This window comes from Lissotriton helveticus, chromosome 10 (genome assembly GCF_964261635.1).
Source record: "Lissotriton helveticus chromosome 10, aLisHel1.1, whole genome shotgun sequence".
Lineage (NCBI taxonomy): Eukaryota > Metazoa > Chordata > Amphibia > Caudata > Salamandridae > Lissotriton > Lissotriton helveticus.
The window spans coordinates 5423702-5445300 of NC_136071.1; the positions used below are offsets into that span (position 1 = coordinate 5423702).

At 52.9% G+C, this 21599-nt stretch overlaps 1 protein-coding gene across 1 annotated transcript in view; it reads left to right on the plus strand.

Annotated features, from left to right (window-relative positions):
- The first annotated feature begins 889 nt into the window (after positions 1–889).
- FOXP3 (forkhead box P3) overlaps positions 890–21599 on the plus strand; it is a 99555-nt gene continuing 78845 nt past the window's right edge. Inside the window, exon 1 of the mRNA XM_078664111.1 lies at positions 890–940. The gene's annotated coding sequence lies outside the window, so the exon portion shown is untranslated. The remainder of the gene's footprint in view (positions 941–21599) is intronic.

Here is a 21599-nt window from a genome sequence, read left to right on the forward strand (position 1 = left end):
CCACTTGCTATTTTGCCTCACAGGCGCAGAATCGCGGCCGCATGGAAGGCGTTAAAATTCTCTACGTGGAAGCCTGTGCAGCGCCATTTATTCTGTATCAAAACTAGACACTTGATTAACGTGTCATTAATTATCTGCTCCCTGAAGCCCTTTATTTCTGCATCTTCCCAAGCACTAGTCAGTCTGTATTCATTTAAAAACAATTTAAAATATGTATTTAGTCCTACTGAGGTGTTTTTCAATTCAGTTTCAAGCCCACAATGAATTGCTAAGCCAGAGGCTCTGAAGGGGCTTTTCAAGTTTTAAAAATACAACAAAGTTACTGTCTCCACTAACAGGCTGGCAGCCATGCCATCCAGTTCTGAGCTTATTCCTGCCTCAAAAAGAATAAAAAAAGAAATATGAAGCCCAAAAAGGTAAAATTAGCATTTGTTGCAGACATGACAATAAATGCATCTGAATTTAAATATATAATTGAAACATACGCCCACATCTCACTACAAAGAGTAAATACTCTGAAATACATACACAGTAAATACCTTTATTAATGCACACATCTGTATATGGTGGATGAATGAATAATGCACGTCTAAGTCAGTTACTGAAGAGAGAACGAGCTGCTCTGTGGCGCCAAGTGTGGGTGCCCCGGGTGTGGGGTTCAGTATATTCTGGGAGGCAGTAAATGTCACCTGTCGGCAGACTGAGTGAACTTTCTTAAAAGTTACAAAGAGACATAGAGACAGAGACAGAGAGAGACTGAGACAGAGAGAGACGGCGAGCGTGCGCACTATGCGTAAAGGGCGTGCGCGGGGAACGCCCGCCGCTGGCCCGGGACTTCCCAGGGGGCCTGGTATAAAACCAGGCGGGTTCCGCTGTCTGTGCTGTCGTAAAGGTCAAGGCCAGGCGGGGAGGGATGCCTGGACAGAGGCGTGGCTCAGCGGTGAGTACTTTAGTTGATATATTACTCCACTGAGTGACCCTTGTTAGAAGTAGCAATGAAAGACCCCAGAGGCAGCCCCCATCCCCCCCTCAGCATGTCTTCTTGTGGATGGCTTGACTGAGTGAAGGGGCACTCCCCATGTGATGTGCACTCTGTGAGTGTGCAATATGAACATTATTAAATAGGGGGTGTAGGGTGGTCTATGGAGCATTGGTTGGTGGTGGGCCACCGGTGGTAACGTCCATCAGTGTTAGTCGTGCACGCGTGCTTCTGTTGCCCCGAGCACTGCTCGTCCAGAGTGAATGGAGGACCAGGGGCTCCCGATAGTCCTCCGGGGCTGATTCGCTGCGCTATACTAAGTTACGTTAACATAACATAACAGGAGCTGGAGAGGCGAGGAGTACTGGGGTTTTAGATACTTTTATATCTGGAGCACCAGTTCTTTCGCTGTGCGAGTAACGGTACCATCCTGTCCCCTCTATAGAGTCTGCTGGCATTCCCAAAAGTATTATTGTACCGCAATACGTATATACTTGCGTCAAATATTTAATATTACATGCCTTTTCATTTCATATCTATTTATTATATGTCTTTTGAATATGTCTTTATTTTTAAATGCTTTTTGATTAATTATGTATTTTTATATCTCTTTGATTATTTTTTAATTACTATATATCTTTCGATTATGTATTTATTATTATATGCCTTTCAATTATGTATTTGGATATATATATATAACCTTTTAGCTTTTTTAATTCATACGTATGCTATATATTTGTTTTTACTTAAAAGAAATTCACACATTCATTAGATTTATAGATAACATGCTTTTACTTGTGTATTTGTGCGTTTTTACATTTGTTCATTTATTTGTTCACATATGTTTGAACATGTGTGATACATTTGTGCTTAGATGTATGTACAGAGAAAGAAAGAGCTAACATTTTTGGTGGCTTTCATTGTATAAAATGCAGTGGTATAAGAACCCATATTTCAGGGAGAATTGTGAGACCGTGAAGTATGTGTTTGATGTTGACACTGACAGAAATGGATTGTAAAAAACAAGGACCCCCCTGAGTAGTAGCATAAGACAACTCCTAGGACAGGGAAAAACAATGTGTGAAATAGAAAGTTCCTAGGCAATTATATACTGGAAAAAAAAGTGGCAAATAATGACAGCAAAGGAAGGACCCAAAAAATTAATATAAAAAAGGACCAAATTTTAATAAACACGTTTAAAAAGCATATAGTTAAACACAAGGAAAACACTATATGATAACAGACAAATAATTTTTTTAATAAAAAATCATACATTTAATAAAAAGACAATAATCATAAAATCATGGACAACCAAACGAATTACATGAACGCTGTCCAAGAAAAGCAGTGGCGATTAAACTCACAGAAATGACAGCCCCAAACCACACAGAAAACCTGTGCCATTCTCAGAGCTATTGGGATTATGCGGCATGGAGCACCAAATTAAGTGGCACGGTTTTATACATTATGCTACAAAAAGGACAAATACAATGTGATATTCTATCGCAATATTATTTTCATCCAATCGAGCTAGAAACTATTTTTTTTAAAGAAATTCTGCTACTTCTTCCACCTATGTGTCAAATGTTGTAAATCACGAATGTGCTATAACTGGGTCAGCCACAGAATCACTTCAATCCGCTGGCGCTCACCACTGCTCAGGGTTTTATCCACGACGTATTCATGAAAAGTAAACAAAATCGAACTCTTTGAAATTCAATTGAGATCTGGTGTTCGCCGCACTTTGAGGAAAGCTCCTTTCAAGCTCGGGCCCCCAAAATAAAAGTGAAATAAAAAAATACATAAAGGCTAAAATTTATAATTATGGCCCAATTTTGCCCTTTTGGGGTTCTAGTGACATTTACAAACTACTTGGTCGGCCTCATGGTTTGTGATGTCACCAGTACCCCTCAATGGGAAAATTGGAACATATTACATGGTTACCTGCTATGTATCCTCTCTCTCGCTCTCTCTCTCTCTCTGTCATACGTGCTCCCTCTCTCTCTCTCAGATATATATGTGTGTGTGTATATTTATATATATATATATATATATATATATATATACATATATACACATATATATGTCTGTGTGTATATTTATATGTGTGTGTGTGTGTATATATTCACTGTACTTGGTAATATATATATAGGGGCAGATTTATGAGGCCCTTGCGCCACGTTTACGCCGCTGTTGCGTCACGCAAGGCGGCGTAAACGTGGCGCATCCCTACGAACGATTTACAACGTGACGCATCTAGGCAGATGCGCCACGTTGTAAAGCCCTGCGCCGCTTGTGGGCGTTCCGGCGCAGGGGGGGGGGCGTTCCGGGGCAGGTGCGCCTCGCAAAAGTGGCTGAGTGAAATCTATAAGATTTCACTCTGTCACTTTCAGGCCAATGCTGCGTCAAAAGCCTGCGCCTGCTTGAAGCAGGCGTAGGTCTTGATGCAGCATTGGTCAGATAGGGCACCCCCGAGCCTTGCTGGAGCTGCGTCGCGCTTGCGACGCAACTCCAGCAATGCGCCACCTTAACGCCACAGATGCGTGACGCATCTGTGCCGTTTTTGCCCCATGGTGCGCCGCATTGTAAATGCGGGGCACCATGGGTGGCGGAGCTGTGGCGCACTGTGGCGCACATTAACTGGCGCATCCCTGGGGATGCGCCAGTTAACATAAATCTGCCACATAATCTTTATTGCTTGATTACTTAAAATCATTGCAATCACAGCATCATAATTCACCAAGAAAAACACAATTACATTTTAAAACAAGAGATCTTCTCTTCACATGATACAAAAAACAATCCCATCTATACAGTTTAAAACCTTGTTAATAAGCCCAAATCTAGCCACCTTACATTTTGAATTACATAATACAGGTTAAAGTGACGGTGTGCTTTACATACTTTTCCATAGATATCACAAGGAAATATTATCGACCAATAAACATTCCTTTCCCATCCTTTCGAATGATCTAATGTGCAAAAAGTGCATCAGTTTGCTGCAATGGTAACACCGCTGATATTACATTTCAAATTAATACCATCGTAACAAAAAATATTAATTTAATCAAGATTATAAATAATTAAAATCAATAGCACCAAGGTCATAAAATTAGAGGGGATCTACCCTATATTAAACATTTATCTACTGCCATTAAACATATTACCAGTTGACATAGTAGTGGAACCAATTCACCGGACAATGACATGATTAATGCCTGACGAGCAGATCTCACGCCACTCATCAGAAAATAAGGTCTCAGAAAAAAAGGTCTAAGATTAGTCAACCTAGGGCATACACATACTATATGTACCAGAGTTTCCTGTGGCCAACCACAGAATATACAACTAGACTCCGGCCACTGTTTAATCCAAGAACGAGTGCCCTTCTTTTTTTGGTTTTATACCCATACGTAGCCTTGGAATTTTTTTTAAAAACTTTACAGAGAAGAAGATATTTAAATACGGCTGAACACGCGGGGATTGATATGAATTAATCACGTACCATGCATAGTTTTTTTCAGCTAAAGCAATTTTATCCAATTTAAACGATTCCGCTTTGATATGCTTTTTTAAAATTAATTTTTAGTTAGGCATTTTTAAAGCTGACAGTTCAATTTCCAGGCCGATATCTTGAAAGGATGCTAAAATATAGGCTCTCCATTTGGCAGTGTAATCAGATTCATCAATTTCTTGCCAGCATATATTCCCTAAAGATGCCGGGGCTGATGTTGATAAAACAGCCATGCATTTTAGGAAGGATCCTTTTGATACCAGGCACTGTCTTTGGAGACCGAATTCCAATCTAATTGCTGCTTGACACACTGACCTGTCAATTCCAAAGGTTGCTTTAAAAACCTTAACAATCAGTAAGTCGAGCAACTTCACATCTTTTCCACAAGTAATCGGAGAACCATAAATGAGGCTAGGTTGTAACTTGGCTTTAATTATTTTTAGAATAAACTCAGACGATTGACAGTTCAGTGATTTCTTTAAACATTTAAAAGCATGGATCAACGTCACAGTCTTGGCCCTTAAATCTTTAAGGTGAAATTTAAAAGACATATGATTATCAAATATTACCCCTAGGTATCTATATGTCTTAACCATACCAATTGTGCCTGCTCTGGCTTTCCAGGAATTAAACTTCTGTTTAACTACACCGATTTTCATCACTTTCGTTTTTGTGACGTTCAGTTCTAGGCCATTCTGCTGTATATAATCATCAAAGGCAGTAATAAGTCTTTGTAGGCCGATGGGGGTATGGCTCACAAGAATCGCATCATCAGCATACAGGAGGTAGCCAATTTGCACTCCCCTAATCCTATGAGCATGCCCATTGACAACATCCAAGTGCTGTGGAAGGTCTGATAGAAGTAAATTAAATAAGCAGGGGACAAGAACACAGCCCTGCTTTAGGCCATGATATGTTCTGATCCTCCTTGATAAGCAGTTACCCCCTCCAATCTTAACTTGAACCCAAGTGCTAGCATACAGAAACATTATAGCTTTCAACAATTTCATTGGAATTCCCAGATCTGACAGTTTTTTCCATAACAAGTTTCGAGGCACAGAATCGAAGGCTGCCTTAAGATCAATAAAAGCAATATATAGATTTTGTTTATTCAAGACAGCCTTCTCCGCAAGCAATGTTAGGGCCAACAAATTGGTGATAGTGGATTGACCTGTCTGAAAGCCAGTCTGATTGAATGGAATAATACTCCCCTTCATAGCCCAGTCTTCCAGGTCTATTAGAACAATGGAAGCAAACACTTTTGCATCGACATCAGTCAATGAAATTAAACGATAATTAGCAGGGTTTGAAACCGTACCACTTTTATAAATTGGTTGCACTATGCTACCTTGCCACGACACTGGAACAACCCCCAATTTCAGAACATCCCTAAATAGATTATGCAAAAAGCCTACCCACAGATTACTATGAACACAAAACAGGGCATTCAGTAACCCATTAGGTCCTGGGGCACCATTTGATCGCAGCCCTCGTAACACGGTCAATACTTGAGTATAGCTCGGAATTTCTAAATCAAGTTTTAGATCAGGACTAGAATCAATAGCATGATCATTAGGGTTCAGATCGGGGCACTCTTCATTGCCCGCATAATATATATTCACTGAAAAAAACAAAGGTTACAGGGACGTTATAGTTAGGAAATAGAATTTAAAAAAACACAGAAATTCACTGAAAGAACAAAGTTTACATGGACGTTATAGTTAGGCTGACATTTCACTTGTACAAAATTAGAGAAATTCAGCACTTGTAGTTTCCTGAGCTAACTATAACTCGCACCCAGCAATGCACCTCTTATGACCTCACATATTACATCACTCATGTATTTTTTCCCAATATTCGCAACAACGTTAGATATCGTGACATCCCCACAATGGTACACAGGGAGGGGCCCGCTGGTGGTCATGGCGTTGTTCCGAATATCGTTCTCGATAAAAAAAATCTATTTTGGACACATAACTGGTGTCACTAACACCTCCATTTCCCAAACATGGGGTCAGAGTATCTCCAACCTGACCCCTTATGTTAGCTTCCTCACAAATTTTCAGCCCCGGGAACCATTCCCGGATGATGAAATGGCAGCCACAACTTTCTGTTCAGGTTGCGTCCAGCCAATCAGAGCATTCCCGTTGGCGCGTGCATTCGGGATTAATAACGAAACCACCATAAAGTATCCATGGCCAGAGATGTGTCACTTTTGCAGGACAGATAAAAAAATTAAAATGCCTTTAAGGATTCTTCATACCCCTTCCTGCACAAAATCAAGGCGGTCTGCGTTGGCGCTCGGTATCACACAGTGCAAGCGCTAGAAGAGATCACTAGCGCGCTGTATCTTAGTAGATATGGCACACTCCTGCTCCCTCCTTTCACAACAACTGTGCTTGCTGCCCAGCGCTACCTTAAAAATGAGTAAATATCCCCCTTTCACAGAAAGCATGTCTGTCCTAATGTTCTGCACAAGGAAAACACACAAATACAAGGCATGATTTTACATACAGAGGCAGCACTAGAAATTGTATTTTCACACCAACAATTGCATTATTAATTTCAAACCACCACATCCTTGCATGTTATTTTATTGATTTTCAAATAATTTGTTGCCCAGAAGAAATCGCATGTTTCATTAATGCAAAGGAGGGTAGAGATAGGTGATGTTTTTGATGCTGAATTTCGATCACTTTATGAAATCATAAAGGACGCATGACCGAGAACGCTCGCACAGAACAAACACGCGCTTTCTTATCTGCACTGTGACAAGCACTCGTGTTAATGCCTCCTCGTTATGGTAACAAATCCAATCCTATGTTACACAGTATTTCCTGATCAAATCCTTCCCTTTTACAGCCGGCTGGGTGCAAACCTGTACCGTTCAGCCATTTTCAGAACATTAAAGTTTAAGGGCCTCATTTATGAAAAGTGACGCACCAGCAGCGTAAAAGTGACGCACAGCCTCATAAATGAGGCCCTAAAACGTTTTGGGACTCTGCTTCTAAGTGTGAAAAGAGCGATCTGGACGGTTTATTTGCGGATTTGCAATTCCATAAACGCCCACCATTGGACAAGGGATCCTTCTCTTCTGTCCTTCAATGTAGAGTTGCAGATCTTGCTGTGGATTTGCAAAGCTGTGATTGGCTGGCATTGGCAGTCACAGGAAGATTTATGTTGCAACAGCTTTTAACAGACACACTGCATGGATCACAGTGTCAGGAAAAATAAAAACACAAGGGGCATAAGGAAACACGGGGGGGCTATCCAGCCCACCAGGTCTACAAGGGTGACGTCACAGGGACCCCTTCAGAATTAAAGTAATCAGCAAACTACAGCTGTGCTTGGCCAATGGCCAGATGTGGGGGTGGCTCTCAGTGGGGGTTGGGATCAGGCCCCGCAGCCAATCCCCCCTGCCCCTGGCCTTGTGCAATGGGGGTTGGGGGGGTTGACCCCCAGCTGTGGGTAGGACCCAGGGCTTGGCCGTGGCTGCATCTCCCAGCCGGTTCCCCAGCCCCTGTCCCTGTGCACTGGGGATTGGGGGGGGTTGGCCCCCAGCTGTGGGTTGGACCCCCAGCCAGCCCCCCCTGCCCCCGGCCTTCAGCGCTGGACACCAGGGGCTGGCGACCTGTGGGCAGGTTGGGCCAAGGGCTCCGCGCAGCGGGGACTTGGCCAGTGTGGGCTGGTGCAGGATACTGATGCAAGTAATATACGATAAAAATATAAATTTCGCTGAAAAAACACAGAGGTCAAAGTGATGTTGTGGTGGGTAGTTTTGTTTATAACACCTTAGCTGATGTTTAAAAACATATTGTCATTCGGTAAAAATATCCATTAAATTGCAGCTCAGGTTGTGAATAAAAAATTGCAATTTAACTACTGATTTCCCAATTTTTTTCCGGTTAGAATTCGAAATATAACTGAAACTGTGGGGCATATTATCAACAACTAGCGATATTTATCGCTAAAGAAACTTAGAGACATTTTTTTTATCGCCGTGCATCGCCGGATTTTATCGCAGAGATAACGTGCTATTAGCTACGTTCATCTCTAAAGTGATGAAATATCCGGCGATAGCGGCGAAATGCGTGAATATCGCAGGAAAACCAGTGATATTCGTGCATTAACGCCAATAGGGCCTTAACCTGAATATCCACCTCCCATTGGCTATGCAGGTTAAGAACTGGTCTGAGCAGGCGTTAGTTTTCAGCGATATTCGCGCTTAGTGCAATTTTTTTATCACGACGCCTGCCTTGCTAATAGGCGATAGCGACTGCCTTCAGTCGCTAACTGGTTGGGTACGCCCACTTTCCATGTCATTAGCGATAAATATCGCTGACATGCATAGCGGGCCCCAAACCGCTCGCTATTTCCTACAAGCTGTTGCTAACTGATGTTAGCGACAGCTTGCTAATAGGGTGATGAAATTATCGCCGCTTTGCGGCCGAAAATGGCCACAAAAGCGAGGATAATTTCATTTTGCCTGCCTTGATAATATGCCCCTATGTTATTAAGTGAATTTCAGAGAGCTAAAAGGACTAAAAACACATTCCTTACTGCTCGTGTTTAAGTGCCGATAGAACTGTTACTATCCCTAAAAATCTATTTCATATAAAGTCAGATAAACCGCCAAATGTCGTCAATTGGTGACGCTTCGGTTCCAAACTAAGGACAAAGCACTTGTGTTTTTTTATGTTTACTTCATTTTGCTATCACGTTCAATGTGATTTATCGACAAATTGATATATTATTCTGCAGTATTTCTCAATATAAAACAGCTCGCATCAATGCAGATATATTCGCCTCTTTTTTATCTGGTATTTTGGAACGGGAGGTTTGAATCTATCTTGGGAGAGTTCAGGCACGCGGCTCCTTCGGGTCGGCGCGTGCTCTGCTTAAAAATACATCTCTTTATAACTAGGGCCGTTTCCATTTCACACGTCGGCACCGCTCCGTCCTTAGCGGCTGAGGTTACTTTTCACAAGACAGACAAGAAACTCCTGGATTTTTCACAGGCAACTTCTTTTACAAAATGTATATTTCAAGAAAAATATTTGGCATCGCTGGTTTCCGAAAATTTGCCCCGAAAGGTGAATTTTGAGAATGCGGCAGATCCAACAAGCATTGGCGACTACAGTGGGGACGGTCACAAGACCGCTCCGGGCGTGTGCCCTTGTGTGTCCTTGAATAAATGCTGAAGTGTAACACACCGCCCCAGTTCAGGAAGGACCTGAAGACCTGCCTTTTCGAGTGACCCAAGCGCTCAACGGAACAACCCACCCCTCCCCCCAGCGACTTGAAACAGGGTGGGGGGAGGCGGGCCGTCAAGCATTGGGCGTAGGGCCACCTGTGGCCCGGTTGTTTGGGCCTCTGTAAACCGGCATAGAGACTTAGGGGCAGATTTACAATAAGTGGCGCATCCCTGCATATCAGCAGGGATGCGCCAGTTATTGTGCGCCATGCCTTCGGCACCATGGATGCGCTGCATTTGCAATGCGGCGCACCATGCGGCAAAAACCGCACCAATGCGTGACGCATCAGTGCCGTAAAGGCGGCGCATTGCTGGAGTTGCGTCGCAAGCGTGATGCAGCTCCAGCAATGCTCTGGGGTGCCCTATCTCCCCAATGCTGCGTCAAGCCTTACGCCTGCTTCAAGCAGGCGCAGGGTTTTGACGCAGCATGGGCCTAAAAGTGACTGAGTGAAATCTTGTAGATTTCACTCAGCCCCTTTTAGGAGGCGTTCCTGCGTCGGAACGCCTCCCCCTGCTCCGGAACGCCCCCTGATGGCGCAGGGCTTTACAACGTAACGCATCTCCCAGATGCATCACATTGTAAGTACCCCGCACCATGGTGCATCTTTAGCGCTGCCGCTGCGTCACAAAAGTGACGAAACAGCAGCGTAAAAGGGGCGCAAGGGGCTTGTAAATCTGCCCCCTACTTTCTCCCCAGTCCACGCCAGGCCATTGTAATGTGAATGTTAACTGAGGCTGGGGTCCTGGGGGGGCTTTGGCCTCAGGGGTATCGCACCTCGGCGCCCTGCCTCGTGGGGCGTGCCCTAGAATACAGGGGCGTCACTGGGGGGGCAGGTGATTTTGCACCATTTGGCCATTCTCACCTAAGTCCCCCTCGAGCAGAGGGGCAGTGTGCTTCTCTGGCCCCTCCCCTGCCAGGTCATCGCCCTGGGGCTACAGCCAGCAGGGGAGGGGGCGAGTAAGAGAAGTGGCCCCTCTAGGGGTCAGCTGTTGCCACCTCTGCCCCAGTGTCTTTTAGGCCTTATTTGGGAGGGGAGGGGCAGGTTGCATAAAATTGGATATGGCATCGTGGTAAGATCTGCCCTTTTATGCGGTCAGCACACACAACAGGACAGCTGGCTGCAATGAGAATATTAATGACCTGTTGTGTGTGCTGACCGGATACAAGGGGATGGAGACAGGGGTGATCCACCCACAGGTGTACATGTGTGTTTGCACTGGACAAGTGTGCAGGCTACAGAGGGCTCAGACCTCCCTAGGGCCCTCAGGGGTCAGAGCACTGGACAAGGGTGGAGGCCGCGGAGGGCTCAGACCTCTCTAGGGCCCTCGGGAGTCAGAGGACTGGACAAGGGTGGAGGCCACGGAGGGGTCAGACCTCTCTGGAGCCCTCAGGGGTCAGAGGACTGGACAAGGGTGGAGGCCACGGAGGGTTTAGACCTCCCTGGGGCCCTCAGGGGTCAGAGGACTGGACAAGGGTGGAGACCAAGGTGGGCTCAGACCTCTCTCGGGCCCTCAGGGGTCAGAGCACTGGACAAGGGTGGAGGCCGCAGAGGGCTCAGACCTCTCTAGGGCCCTCGGGAGTCAGAGGACTGGACAAGGGTGGAGGCCACGGAAGGCTCAGACCTCCCTAGGGCCCTCAGGGGTCAGAGGACTGGACAAGGGTGGAGGCCGCAGAGGGCTCAGACCTCCCTGGGGCCCTCGGGGGTCAGAGGACTGGACGAGGGTGGAGGCCACAGAGGGTTCAGACCTCTCTAGGGCCCTCGGGAGTCAGAGGACTGGACAAGGGTGGAGGCCACGGAAGGCTCAGACCTCTCTAGGGCCCTCAGGGGTCAGAGCACTGGACAAGGGTGGAGGCCGCAGAGGGCTCAGACCTCTCTAGGGCCCTCAGGGGTCAGAGCACTGGACAAGGGTGGAGGCCACGGAGGGCTCAGACCTCCCTGGGGCCCTCAGGAGTCAGAGCACTGGACAAGGGTGGAGGCCACGGAGGGCTCAGACCTCCCTGGGGCCCTCAGGAGTCAGAGCACTGGACAAGGGTGGAGGCCGCAGAGGGCTCAGACCTCTCCAGGGCCCTTGGGAGTGAGAGCACTGGACAAGGGTGGAGGCCACGGAGGGTTCAGACCTCTCTAGGGCCCTCAGGGGTCAGGGGACTGGACAAGGGTGGAGGCCACGGAGGGCTCAGACCTCTCCAGGGCCCTTGGGAGTGAGAGGACTGGACAAGGGTGGAGGCCACGGAGGGCTCAGACCTCCCTAGGGCCCTTGGGAGTGAGAGGACTGGACAAGGGTGGAGGCCATTGAGGGCTCAGACCTCCCTAGGGCCCTCAGGGGTCAGAGCACTGGACAAGGGTGGAGGCCGCGGAGGGCTCAGACCTCTCTAGGGCCCTCGGGAGTCAGAGGACTGGACAAGGGTGGAGGCCACGGAGGGGTCAGACCTCTCTGGAGCCCTCAGGGGTCAGAGTGCTGGACAAGGGTGGAGGCCATGGAGGGCTCAGACCTCTCTGGAGCCCTCAGGGGTCAGAGTGCTGGACAAGGGTGGAGGTCATGGAGGGCTCAGACCTCGCTGGGGCCCTCAGGGGTCAGAGCACTGGACGAGGGTGGAGGCCGCAGAGGGCTCAGACCTCTCCAGGGCCCTTGGGAGTGAGAGCACTGGACAAGGGTGGAGGCCATGGAGGGTTCAGACCTCTCTAGGGCCCTCAGGGGTCAGGGGACTGGACAAGGGTGGAGGCCACGGAGGGCTCAGACCTCTCCAGGGCCCTTGGGAGTGAGAGGACTGGACAAGGGTGGAGGCCACGGAGGGCTCAGACCTCCCTAGGGCCCTTGGGAGTGAGAGGACTGGACAAGGGTGGAGGCCATGGAGGGCTCAGACCTCTCTAGGGCCCTCAGGGGTCAGAGCACTGGACAAGGGTGGAGGCCACAGAGAGCTCAGACCTCTCCAGGGCCCTTGGGAGTCAGAGGACTGGACAAGGGTGGAGGCCGCAGAGGGCTCAGACCTCCCTGGGCCCCTCAGGGGTCAGAGGACCGGACAAGGGTGGAGGCCACGGAGGGCTCAGACCTCCCTGGGGCCCTCAGGGGGTCAGAGGACTGGACAAGGGTGGAGACCAAGGTGGGCTCAGACCTCTCTCGGGCCCTCAGGGGTCAGAGCACTGGACAAGGGTGGAGGCCACAGAGGGCTCAGACCTCTCTCGGGCCCTCAGGGGTCAGGGGACTGGACGAGGGTGGAGGCCACGGAGAGCTCAGACCTCTCTCGGGCCCTCAGGGGTCAGAGCACTGGACAAGGGTGGAGGCCACGGAGGGTTCAGACCTCTCTGGGGCCCTCAGGGGTCAGAGCACTGGACGAGGGTGGAGGCCGCAGAGGGTTCAGACCTCTCTAGGGCACTCAGGGGTCAGAGCACTGGACGAGGGTGGAGGCCACGCAGGGTTCAGACCTCTCTAGGGCCCTCAGGAGTCAGAGGACTGGACAAGGGTGGAGACCAAGGTGGGCTCAGACCTCTCTCGGGCCCTCAGGGGTCAGAGCACTGGACAAGGGTGGAGGCCGCAGAGGGCTCAGACCTCTCTAGGGCCCTCGGGAGTCAGAGGACTGGACAAGGGTGGAGGCCACGGAAGGCTCAGACCTCTCTAGGGCCCTCAGGGGTCAGAGCACTGGACGAGGGTGGAGGCCGCAGAGGGCTCAGACCTCTCTAGGGTCCTCAGGGGTCAGAGCACTGGACAAGGGTGGAGGCCGCGGAGGGCTCAGACCTCCCTGGGGCCCTCAGGGGTCAGAGCACTGGACAAGGGTGGAGGCCACGGAGGGCTCAGACCTCCCTGGGGCCCTCAGGGGTCAGAGCACTGGACGAGGGTGGAGGCCACGGAGGGCTCAGACCTCCCTGGGGCCCTCAGGGGTCAGAGCACTGGACGAGGGTGGAGGCCACGGAGGGCTCAGACCTCCCTAGGGCCCTCAGGGGTCAGAGGACTGGACGAGGGTGGAGGCCACGGAGGGCTCAGACCTCTCTGGAGCCCTTGGGAGTCAGAGCACTGGACAAGGGAGGAGGCCACGGAGGGCTCAGACCTCCCTGGGGCCCTCAGGGTCAGAGCACTGGACGAGGGTGGAGGCCACGGAGGGCTCAGACCTCCCTCGGGCCCTCAGGGGTCAGAGCACTGGACAAGGGTGGAGGCCGCAGAGGGTTCAGACCTCCCTAGGGCCCTCAGGGGTCAGAGGACTGGACAAGGGTGGAGGCCGCAGAGAGCTCAGACCTCTCTAGGGCCCTCGGGAGTCAGAGGACTGGACAAGGGTGGAGGCCACAGAGGGCTCAGACCTCTCTAGGGCCCTCGGGGGTCAGAGGGCTGGACAAGGGTGGTGGCCAGAGATGGCTCAGACCTCTCTAGGGCCCTCAGGGGTCAGTGGACTGGATGAGGGTGGAGGCCGCAGAGGGCTCAGACCTCTCTTGGGCCCTCGGGGGTCAGAGGACTGGACGAGGGTGGAGGCCGCAGAGGGCTCAGACCTCTCTAGGGCCCTCGGGGGTCAGAGGACTGGACGAGGGTGGAGGCCGCGGAGGGCTCAGACCTCTCTAGGGCCCTCGGGTGTCAGAGCACTGGACAAGGGTGGAGGCCACGGAGGGCTCTGACCTCTCTAGGGCCCTCAGGGGTCAGAGGACTGGTCGTGGGTGGAGGCCGTAGAGGGTTCAGACCTCCCTAGGGCCCTCAGGGGTCAGAGCACTGGACAAGGGGGGAGGCCACGGAGGGTTCAGACCTCTCTAGGGCCCTCAGGGGTAAGAGCACTGGACAAGGCTGGAGGCCACGGAGGGCTCAGACCTCCCTAGGGCCCTCAGGGGTCAGAGGACTGGTCGTGGGTGGAGGCCGCAGAGGGTTCAGACCTCCCTAGGGCCCTCAGGGGTCAGAGGACTGGACAAGGGTGGAGGCTGCAGAGAGCTCAGACCTCTCTAGGGCCCTCGGGAGTCAGAGGACTGGACAAGGGTGGAGGCCGCAGAGGGCTCAGACCTCTCTAGGGCCCTCGGGGGTCAGAGCACTGGACGAGGGAGGAGGCCGCAGAGGGCTCAGACCTCTCTAGGGCCCTCAGGGGTCAGAGCACTGGACAAGGGTGGAGGCCACGGAGGGTTCAGACCTCTCTAGGGTCATCAGGGGTCAGAGCACTGGACAAGGGTGGAGGCCACGGAGGGCTCAGACCTCCCTGGGGCCCTCGGGGGTCAGAGGACTGGACAAGGGTGGAGGCCACAGAGGGCTCAGACCTCCCTGGGGCCCTCAGGGGTCAGAGCACTGGACGAGGGTGGAGGCCGCAGAGGGCTCAGGCCTCCCTGGGGCCCTCAGGAGTCAGAGGACTGGACAAGGGTGGAGGCCACAGAGGGCTCAGACCTCTCTCGGGCCCTCAGGGGTAAGGGGACTGGACGAGGGTGGAGGCCACGGAGAGCTCAGACCTCTCTCGGGCCCTCAGGGGTCAGAGGACTGGACGAGGGTGGAGGCCACGGAAGGCTCAGACCTCTCTAGGGCCCTCAGGGGTCAGGGGACTGGACAAGGGTGGAGGCCACGGAGGGCTCAGACCTCTCTCGGGCCCTCAGGGGTCAGGGGACTGGACGAGGGTGGAGGCCACAAAGGGCTCAGACCTCTCTAGGGCCCTCAGGGGTCAGAGCACTGGACAAGGGTGGAGGCCGCAGAGGGCTCAGACCTCTCTAGGGCCCTCAGGGGTCAGAGGACTGGACAAGGGTGGAGGCCGCAGAGGGCTCAGACCTCTCTAGGGCCCTCGGGGGTCAGAGCACTGGACAAGGGTGGAGGCCGCAGAGGGCTCAGACCTCCCTAGGGCCCTCAGGGGTCAGAGGACTGGACAAGGAAGGAGGCCACAGAGGTCTCAGACCTCCCTGGGGCCCTCGGGGGTCAGAGCACTGGACAAGGGTGGAGGCCACGGAGGGATCAGACCTCCCTGGGGCCCTCAGGGGTCAGAGGACTGGACAAGGGTGGAGGCCACGGAGGGCTCAGACCTCTCTAGGGCCCTCAGGGGTCAGAGCACTGGACAAGGGTGGAGGCCACGGAGGGCTCAGACCTCCCTGGGCCCTCAGGGGTCAGAGCACTGGACAAGGGTGGAGGCCACGGAGGGTTTAGACCTCCCTAGGGCCCTCAGGGGTCAGAGGACTGGACAAGGGTGGAGGCCGCAGAGGGCTCAGACCTCTCTAGGGCCCTCGGGGGTCAGAGGGCTGGATGAGGGTGAAGGCCACGGAGGGCTCAGACCTCTCTAGGGCCCTCAGGGGTCAGAGGACTGGACAAGGGTGGAGGCCTCAGAGGGCTCAGACCTCTCTAGGGTCCTCAGGGGTCAGAGCACTGGACGAGGGTGGAGGCCACAGAGGGCTCAGACCTCTCTAGGGCCCTCAGGGGTCAGAGCACTGGACAAGGGTGGAGGCCGCAGAGGGCTCAGACCTCCCTGGGGCCCTCAGGGGTCAGAGGACTGGACAAGGGTGGAGGCCACGGAGGGCTCAGACCTCTCTCGGGCCCTCAGGGGTCAGAGGACTGGACGAGGGTGGAGGCCACGGAGGGCTCAGACCTCTCTAGGGCCCTCAGGGGTCAGACCACTGGACAAGGGTGGAGGCCGCAGAGGGCTCAGACCTCTCTAGGCCCCTTAGGAGTCAGAGGACTGGACAAGGGTGGAGGCCACGGAGGGCTCAGACCTCCCTGGGGCCCTCAGGGGACAGAGCACTGGACGAGGGTGGAGGCCACGGAGGGCTCAGACCTCCCTGGTGCCCTCGGGGGTCAGAGGACTGGACAAGGGTGGAGGCCGCAGAGGGTTCAGACCTCTCTAGGGCCCTCAGGGGTCAGAGGACTGGACAAGGGTGGAGGCCGCAGAGGGCTCAGACCTCTCTAGGGCCCTCAGGGGTCAGAGCACTGGACGAGGGTGGAGGCCACAGAGGGCTCAGACCTCTCTAGGGCCCTCAGGGGTCAGAGGACTGGACAAGGGTGGAGGCCACGGAGGGCTCAGACGTCCCTGGGGCCCTCGGGAGTCAGAGCACTGGACAAGGGTGGAGGCCACGGAAGGCTCAGACCTCTCTAGGGCCCTCAGGGGTCAGAGCACTGGACGAGGGTGGAGGCCACGGAGGGCTCAGACCTCTCTAGGGCCCTCAGGGGTCAGAGGATTGGACAAGGGTGGAGGCCGCAGAGGGTTCAGACCTCCCTAGGGCCCTCAGGGGTCAGAGGACTGGACAAGGGTGGAGGCCGCAGAGAGCTCAGACCTCTCTAGGGCCCTCGGGAGTCAGAGGACTGGACAAGGGTGGAGGCCACGGAGGGCTCAGACCTCTCTAGGGCCCTCAGGGGTCAGAGCACTGGACAAGGGTGGAGGCCACGGAGGGCTCAGACCTCCCTGGGCCCCTCAGGGGTCAGAGGACTGGACGAGGGTGGAGGCCACAGAGGGCTCAGACCTCTCTAGGGCCCTCGGGAGTCAGAGGACTGGACAAGGGTGGAGGCCACGGAGGGCTCAGACCTCCCTGGGCCCCTCAGGGGTCAGAGGACTGGACGAGGGTGGAGGCCACAGAGGGCTCAGACCTCTCTAGGGCCCTCGGGAGTCAGAGGACTGGACAAGGGTGGAGGCCACGGAGGGCTCAGACCTCTATAGGGCCCTCAGGGGTCAGAGGACTGGACGAGGGTGGAGGCCGCGGAGGGCTCAGACCTCTCTAGGGCCCTCGGGAGTCAGAGGACTGGACAAGGGTGGAGGCCACGGAGGGCTCAGACCTCTCTAGGGCCCTCAGGGGTCAGAGGACTGGACGAGGGTGGAGGCCGCGGAGGGCTCAGACCTCTCTAGGGCCCTCGGGAGTCAGAGGACTGGACAAGGGTGGAGGCCACGGAGGGCTCAGACCTCTCTAGGGCCCTCGGGATTCAGAGGACTGGACAAGGGTGGAGGCCACGGAGGGCTCAGACCTCTCTAGGGCCCTCAGGGGTCAGAGGACTGGACGAGGGTGGAGGCCACAGAGGGCTCAGACCTCTCTAGGGCCCTCGGGAGTCAGAGGACTGGACAAGGGTGGAGGCCACGGAGGGCTCAGACCTCTCTAGGGCCCTCAGGGGTCAGAGCACTGGACAAGGGTGGAGGCCACGGAGGGCTCAGACCTCCCTGGGCCCCTCAGGGGTCAGAGGACTGGACGAGGGTGGAGGCCACAGAGGGCTCAGACCTCTCTAGGGCCCTCGGGAGTCAGAGGACTGGACAAGGGTGGAGGCCACGGAGGGCTCCGACCTCCCTGGGCCCCTCAGGGGTCAGAGGACTGGACGAGGGTGGAGGCCACAGAGGGCTCAGACCTCTCTAGGGCCCTCGGGAGTCAGAGGACTGGACAAGGGTGGAGGCCACGGAGGGCTCAGACCTCTATAGGGCCCTCAGGGGTCAGAGGACTGGACGAGGGTGGAGGCCGCGGAGGGCTCAGACCTCTCTAGGGCCCTCGGGAGTCAGAGGACTGGACAAGGGTGGAGGCCACGGAGGGCTCAGACCTCTCTAGGGCCCTCAGGGGTCAGAGGACTGGACGAGGGTGGAGGCCGCGGAGGGCTCAGACCTCTCTAGGGCCCTCGGGAGTCAGAGGACTGGACAAGGGTGGAGGCCACGGAGGGCTCAGACCTCTCTAGGGCCCTCGGGAGTCAGAGGACTGGACAAGGGTGGAGGCCACGGAGGGCTCAGACCTCTCTAGGGCCCTCAGGGGTCAGAGGACTGGACGAGGGTGGAGGCCACAGAGGGCTCAGACCTCTCTAGGGCCCTCAGGGGTCAGAGGACTGGACGAGGGTGGAGGCCACGGAGGGCTCTGACCTCTCTAGGGCCCTCGGGTGTCAGAGCACTGGACAAGGGTGGAGGCCACGGAGGGCTCAGACCTCTCTAGGGCCCTCGGGTGTCAGAGCACTGGACAAGGGTGGAGGCCACGGAGGGCTCAGACCTCTCTAGGGCTCTCAGGGGTCAGAGGACTGGACAAGGGTGGAGGCCACGGAGGGCTCAGACCTCTCTGGGGCCCTTAGGGGTCAGAGCACTGGACAAGGGTGGAGGCCAAGGAGGGCTCAGACCTCTCTAGGGCCCTCAGGGGTCAGAGAACTGGACGAGGGTGGAGGCCATGGAGGGCTAGGACCTTCCTGGGGCCCTGAAGAGTCAGAGGACTGCACGATAAAACACACACGCTCCCCCCATGGAACGCCACTCTGGGCGGAGCGGCTCAAGGGAGCGGCTCGTGTTACCTTGCGTTACTCTAGATTTACCAAGCACGACCGGGCCATGCGCGGTGGCCTGCGCGGCTTGGTAACTATCGTTACCATTGGTAGCGTCCTTCCAACTGAACCTAATTAAAATGCAGAAGGCCCGACACGCGACACTACCCCCGAAACACCGCCCGGTGCTCTCCAGCGACCGCCTCATTTCCGCTGTATCTCGGAATCCTCCCTAATGTCTTCTGGAAAGTACAGCGCCTCATTTCCGAGCATTTCTCTGAAGCACGCAACGGTGGGTAAACCGCGGCCAATCGCCCGTAACGTGGCCATTCAGCGAAGCGATGACCGCAACTGCGTCAATTTCAGAATTAATGAGCACCAGGAAGAGGCCTGGAGGCAAAAAGTATCGCTTTGTAGGTTTATAAGAACGTCTGTAAAGGGTACCGAAACCACGTGTCTGTGAAACAGTCCCACAGTTCGACGTCTGGAATCGAGCTGGATGCCGTTAGACGCATCTTAAGGTCACAGACACCGAGGCGCCTGCACGGGCGAGACCCGGGGATCATTTGAATAAAGGTGCTTTTCTGTACTCTTGAGTCCTTCACCCAGAGGCTTGAGAGAGCCTCAGACTCTCTCACTCTACTGTTACTGTCATCCCTTCACACCAAGGGAGGGGAGTCCCAGGAGGAGGTCACCGACCCGCCTCGAGGCCCTATAACAACCACTGCTGAACACCCCTCTTAATCTCAGACTTCACCTACACCCCAACCTCCTCAGCCCTGGGTGCTCACTGCGTACAGCCACCAGATTCAAGCCAGCCTGGCTGATGAGGGGTGATGCCCCAAAACCGGTCCTAGGATGCTTGATTCCGGTCCAGGGAAGGCATGGCTTGGCAGTTCGGGCTGGACTGTTCCCATGAGGCACAGGGTCAGACTGATTTGCATAAGGCTGGGTCCAAACAGAAATGGCATGGGGAGCAAAAGAACGATGGATTTAGGCCCAGATCTCTGTACTGGGGTGAATGTATGACATTGTTCTGCATTCTGTCCATCAACTGTTGGTTTTGCATTTGTCACCCCGAGTGGGACGGGTATGCCCAGACATGGATCAAATGCTCTCCATGCCACTAGAGTCAAGGTAGCCTGGCTGAAGACGGCTGAAAACCTGAAACCGGTCCCAGGATGCTTGTTTCCGGTTCAGGGAAGACATGGCTTGGCAGTTTGGGCTGGACTGTTCCCATTGGGCGCAGGGTCAAGACTGATTTGCATATGGCTGGGTTCAAACTGGAATAGTGTGGTGAGCAAAAAAACAAAGGATTTAGGCCTAGTTCTCTGTACTGGGGTGAATGTATGACATTGTTCAGTATTCTGTCCATCAACTGTTCCTTTTAGAGCCTGGAGAGCGTGAAACAGCTGTGAATCAAACATGGCCACTCAGTAAGAACAAATCAAATAGGTCTTCCTTGCCACAGCTCCCCCCTTCCTTCCGTCTTTTGGCGCCCTCGCCTACTTAAATCCTTATGAACTTTTTGTGTATTTCATTATTTTTGTACGTTGCTGACTGAGAAATAATGTTATTTTACGCAAGTAATTTTACAAAAGCGCACACTTGTAAATATTTTCTTTTCTTATTGAAATGAACAACGGGGATAAATTAAACATATTACGAAATAAAACATCCTGCATTCACGTAAAGCTTTTAAGGGACCGACTTCTCAAGGAGGAGAAAAAGGGACACAAAAGAAGGAGAAGCGGGTCTGTGATTTTTGTCTCTCAGGAGGAGGACAAAGGGAGACCCTCTGGGGCTGGGGAATCAAACATGGAGGGACCCAAGAGACGCTGTGTGCAGAATGAGGCTTGTAACAAAGTTCGGCCATCTTGGAATGGGCAGGAGTCGTTCTCAGAAGACATCACTTCCGGTCCAGAATCAATGTAGTCTACCTTGTTACAAACATGAAACAATGTATTGTTTCCTCCCTTTTTGCAGATTTCCTTTTAGGGAAGGTCACACAACGGCTTCTACATTGTTTGCAAGGACAAGAAAAGTAAAACACTGAATATGAGCTTTTGTGCATTTTGGTTAATATTGTACCACAGCCGTGTTTAGTTTTAAAATGTGTTAGATAAATACATCCACGCCCGAGGCAATGTTAGCCTCTCTTTTTTATTACAAACGGTCTCATAAACAGCAGAAACATCAGTTTATTTCCTTCTCAGGACCCGCGCCTGCGGCCTCCAAGGTAGGGGGACCAGGCGTCCCTGTTTTGCCAGGACGGTCCCTGTTTTTAGCCAGCTGTCCCAACAAATTTCAAGAAATTTAGCTCATGTGCCCGTTTTCAGAGAGGGTCGACTGAAAACGGTGGGAGGTGTCGTGTCGCCATGCCTGACTCTGCCTAGGGACGGAGCAGGCAGGCAGGAAGCGGAAGCAGCAGGAAACAGGAACAGGAACCCCGATCTAGTCTGTAAGCCAGTCACGTCCTGGCAGGGAATAAAGATGGATGCATAGAAAGCAGCTCTGACTCCAGTGTATTATTTGGGCGGGCTAAGACGCGACAATGGCGACGAGGGTGGGATGCATCTACCCCACAAGTGAAACCGCGCAGCCCAGCTGAATGTGCGGCCCCAACGACGAGTCAGCGGTCCTCCTGTCGGCAGCCCAAGACGAAAAGAAAAGGGCGCGAATAGAAAAAAAATAAAACCGGCATCCGAGACTGC